We start from the raw sequence: 5,117 nt of genomic DNA, 5'->3' as shown, positions 1-5,117 counted from the left end.
ATGGATCTACTCTGATGCAGCCCTGGGTGCTGGAGCAGCCCTGTGGAGACCCTTGCCAGCGCTGAGATACTTACACATTCACTGACTCGGCTTTCCTCCTGCAGTTGGCGTCATTGAGTGTGTTGTGAGATGGAGGAGGACTTTGTGGATTGGTGTCAGACTTCTGGGCTAATGTTAGACTTGTGGGCTTGGGCAGCACTGGGTTGGGATGTTTTCTTGATCACACTTACCCTTTATCTAAAACTCTCCCTTCTACATGAGTGTCTGTGGATTTGTTTCTCTAAAGTACCCAGATTATCACAGACAGAGACCACAGGATGGACCAAAGGAGCCTAGGCGGAGACCAGAGGCCAGGGAAGGAGACCATGAAATTGATGGAAGGAACAGTACTGACATGATGAGACTGTGTGGCAGCGCCGAGGGCCCTCTTCATGGTTCATGGAGACAGAGGTCAGGCGATCGCATGGCCGAGAGGCTGAGAACTGGAAAGGGACTTGGCTATTGGTTCAGGAGAGATTTTGCTATGGACCAATGACTATGCCCTTACTGTTTAGTGATCTTGACGTGTGGTAACATGTTAACTACTACAATAAACTCCCCTTGTTGACAGTATTGTCGCTGAGTTTTGTGTGCCCATTGCAATGGATTATTGAACCCAACCAAGTATAGTCTCCTGGGAGGAACAGTTGAGTCAGAACTGGTAAAGGAGGGTGGAGGGGGGAAGCATATCTGACCTCTGCCTCACGGCAATAGGAAAGTCAAAGGTGTCAAATATGACTCCCAACCTCTTTTCTCACTAACATTTATTGGCTTATTTCTACCAAGTTAACAAGGAGCCATTTGCCATTGCCAACTCATGTTGACTCCATGTGGTTCTCAGTGGTTAATATTCTAAATATTCTAGAACCAAATCACCAGACCTTTCCTAGGAGGAGCGTCTGGAGTGGGGTGGGAGGTGGGGCTAAAATGTCTAATTGTTCAGTTAGCAAGCGGCCTAGTGTGTTAACCACGTGTGTCACCCAGGAATTCCCTTTATCAAATTAGAAAATTCTAACTCAGAATAACCTCATTAAGAATGATTCAAGAGACTGCCTGCGCAGCTCCTAGAGCCTGGCTCTGCGTTCTAGCCACTGCGAATCCTGAATTATCACAATGTGACTGATACAGACAATTTGCCTCAGTTAGTCAATTTGTCTCGAGTTAACGCTCTTAAAAAACTTCAAGTTGCATGTGAACAGATAGAAGCCAAATTCTATGAGGAAGATCATGATCTTGAAAGAAAATATGCTGTTCTCTATCAGCCTCTATTTGACAGCGTTTTGAGATCATTACTGTAATTTATGAACCCACGGAAGAAGAATGTGAGTGGAAATGCGATCAAGTGAATGAAATTGCAGAGGAGCTGAAAGAAAAGGCCAAGGTTGAGGAGGAAAAGAAGGATTAAGGAAAAGAAGACCCCAAAAGAATCCTTGAAATTGTGTTGACTGTTTTTAAGAATGTTGACGTGCTCAGTGATACGGCGCAGGAACATGATGAACTGATCCTGAAGCACTTGAAAGACGGTAAAATGAGGTTCCCAGATGCTGGCCAGTCTCTGAGCTTGTCTTAGCGTCTGACTTCAAACCCAGTGAGTTTGACAAGTCATACCAGACGAGATCTGAACCAGATTATTCTGATCCCTTCTCCTTTGATGGGCCAGAAATCATAGATTGTATGTGGTGCCAGACAGATTGAAAAAAAAAAGGAAAAAATACTATGTTAAAAAATATTTAGAAGGAGCAAAACACAAGGGACGTGGCACAGTTTGTACTGGGACGAAAACGGTTTCCAATGACTCTTTAATTTCTTTTCCCTCATGAAGTTCCCGAAAGTAGAGATTTGGGTGCTGCTGTTGAAGCTATCTTTGCTGCACTTTGAAACTGGTCACTTTTGATTTGAGTGTATAATCCCAAGATCAGTGCTATACTTTGCTGGAGAAGCCGGTGAAGAAGAAGAAGAAGATGATGAAGCAGATGAGGAAGGGGAAGAAGAAGGAGATGAGCAAACTGATCCAGAGTATGACGCGAAGAAGGATCGAAACCCAGCAGAGTGCAAGCAGCCGTGGAGCAGGCCTGTAGCCTTGAGGACCACCTGCACTGGTCTACCTTCTGCTTCCCTGGAAAGGGTGAATTTACATCATTTGACAAGCCTATTGAAGTGGTTGTTGTTGTTGTTTGTTTATTTGCTTGCTTTTGTTTTTTGCAGTCTAAAATTAAAATGTCAAATATGAAAAAAATGACTCTAGAAAGTGTTCTGAAATGGATTGTGGTGATGATTGTACACCTCTGCCTTATTTGATTGAACTATTGAATTGTATGATATGTGAATTATATGCCAGTAAGACTGTTAACAATTAATAAATAAATTCAGAACAGAAAAAAAAAAAGAATGACTCCATCCACAGAAAGCTCTGAATACTAAGATGGAAGGTGAATCCAGAAATGGAGGAGCACTATTTCCAGTGCTGATCTGATGCTGGTGAAAGATCACATGACACCCAAGTCTAGGAGGTCAAAGGTTTCAACAGAGATATTTTTTACAGCATATGATGCAATTTTTAATTATTTATTCATGATATGGTTTTATTTTTCTCAAAGTTTTAGAATATCATAAAATATTGGGAAAAATTTAAACTCATGCTGTTTGAGCTATTCCATTTTCCATAAGAGAGATATCCATCTGCCTTTCTTTTTTTTTCAGTTACATCTCTTTTTTTTAATCATTTTATTAGGGGCTTGTATAACACTTATCACAATCCATACATACATCAATTCTGTAAAGTACATTTGTACATTCTTTGCCCTCATCATTCTCAAAACATTTGCTCTCCACTTAAGCCCCTGGCATCAGGTCCTCTTTTTTTCCCCTCCCTCCCCACTCCCCCCTCCTTCATGAGCCCTTGATAATTTATAAATTATTATTTTGTCATATCTTGCCCTGTCCGACATCTCCCTTCACCCGCTTTTCTGTTGTCCGTCCCCCAGGGAGGAGGTCACATGTAGATCCTTGTAATCGGTTCCCTCTTTCCAACCCACTCTCCCTTTACCCTCTCAGTATCGCCACTCACGGTACTGGTCCTGAAGGGATCATCCACTCTGGATTCCCTGTGTTTCCAGTTCCTATCTGTACCAGTGTACATCCTAAGGTCTAGCCAGATTTGCAAGTAGAATTCGGATCATGATAGTGGGCGGGTGGGGGGGGAGCATTTAGGAACTAGAGGAGAGTTGTATTTTTCATCGTTGCTACATCGCACCCTGTCTGGCTCGTCTCTTCCCTGAGACCCCTCTGCACTGCCTTTCAATTTCTTTGTTTTCCCTTATTAATAACAGGTCTCAAATTTCTAGATGAGCACGTGACCTCCCAGATAGAAGACAAAATTCCAAGACTCCTTGGCTACTATTAGTGGCCTTGTCAATCATTGTGTTCAATGAGGGGACCACAGATGTGTTGACTGTGTGTACTTTCCTTGATGCCCATCTCCTTGCTGCCTGCCTATAGAGACAATTTGATGAACAGAATTCTAGCAGCCACTGTGGGGTCATCAGGACATGGCCCATATCCTAGAGAATGAAGAGCTGAATCACTAAATGAATCTGATCTCTCATGAATTCCTGGAGCCATTGGACTGCTTTTTATGTGACGTTGTTTGTTGTTAGTGACCTTAATAAGCCAAGTCCAACTCATGGCAACCTTACATACAACAGAACGACATGGTGTAAGGTCCTGAATCGTCCTCTCAATGAACATCATATCAATGTGTTTGAGTCTCTATTTTGCTTACGTAACTGTGATTTTGGATTTTCTTGTTATATTCAGCAAAATCTAATCACAAAGATGCGCTATCCTTAATTTAAGACGTTAAAATATGTTAGTCTGAAGTGATGGGTTCATATTTGTTAAGGTCCTCAATTTATCCCCCAAATATGTCACTTAATGGTGATACTGACATTACCAGTATCAAAAGCAAACCAGTTGGATTTTCTTTAATTTCAAAGATCAGGTAATGTGTTGCAGCAAATAAGTATATTACTGTCAAAGAGAAATAGAGAGTGTCAAACCACCTCCCACACAATTTTTTAAATATAGTGGACTGGTCAGATGGTGCTGGCCATGATTGTATCATATTCACAATTTTTGTGTTTACTTGAAAAATAAATGAAGAGCAGGATGCATATAGTGAATCACCAACTCTTCTAGAGGATAAAGCAACTGATGAGCTGACATTTAAGTAAGCCACTTTTCTTTCTCTGGCAAGATGTGGCACTTCTCTTGGGATAGTTTCTATAATCCACACCACCAGTGGTGGGATCTAATAATTTAACAATTGGTTTGTTGCCCTAATGACCATTTAAGTATTAAACAGTATATACTGAAAAGTAGTTTATTATTTCAGACAGCTAATAGTAACACAAGAACAATAAAAGAGGCACACAAAGGTAAACTTTTATAAGATATCGTTTTAAAATATGAATGAAAAATATTAAATAATACCTGATAAAAGGCAATAAAATTATTTCTTGATTTATTTCAATATTGCTTCTTGATAGGCATTCTCACTTAATTGGCATTCTCACTTTATGCAAGCATCATTGACCATGTGACTTATCCTTACCTATCTTTTTATTGTAGGAGTCCATTCCTTAGGAGGTAGGCCAATCAGACCATAGTCATTGTGTTTGATGTATTAGAAAGAGTTAGGCAGCTTCTCTTCTCTGAGCAAATTATGTTCATCTTTGAAAAACTCCATTCTGCTTCTGCTGAACTTACAACAATTTTTCTGACACTATTTTTAGCGCTTTGAACACTTTCAGGAATTGAAAAATTCACCCGTAATAACTTGTGGGAATTTGTAACATAACACAAAGCTGAAACAAATGGCAGGGTGTCACCCTCTGGTTGGTTGTCACTTTTTCTCTTTATGTTACATGTTCGTTTACTGAAGTCATAAATGCAAAAGAATAAAAAGATGGTTTTTCATCAAAAGTATAACAAGGTTTATGAAATGAATAAATAAATATTACAAGCATTGTTCCATCTAATTTTTTGTGCCTTTGGATGGAATGAACATTATTTTGGGC

At 40.2% G+C, this 5,117-nt stretch overlaps 1 pseudogene; it reads left to right on the top strand.

The window, feature by feature from the left end:
* The first annotated feature begins 317 nt into the window (after nucleotides 1-317).
* Nucleotides 318-4,683, top strand: LOC101663253 (annotated as a pseudogene).
* The last annotated feature ends 434 nt before the right edge of the window (nucleotides 4,684-5,117 follow it).

Source organism: Echinops telfairi, unplaced genomic scaffold, assembly GCF_000313985.2.
Source record: "Echinops telfairi isolate 266 unplaced genomic scaffold, ASM31398v2 ScPeMD7_1;HRSCAF=3_0, whole genome shotgun sequence".
Lineage (NCBI taxonomy): Eukaryota > Metazoa > Chordata > Mammalia > Afrosoricida > Tenrecidae > Echinops > Echinops telfairi.
The sequence above is the reverse complement of the archived record's forward strand: the minus strand, read 5'-3'. Positions and strand labels throughout refer to the sequence as shown.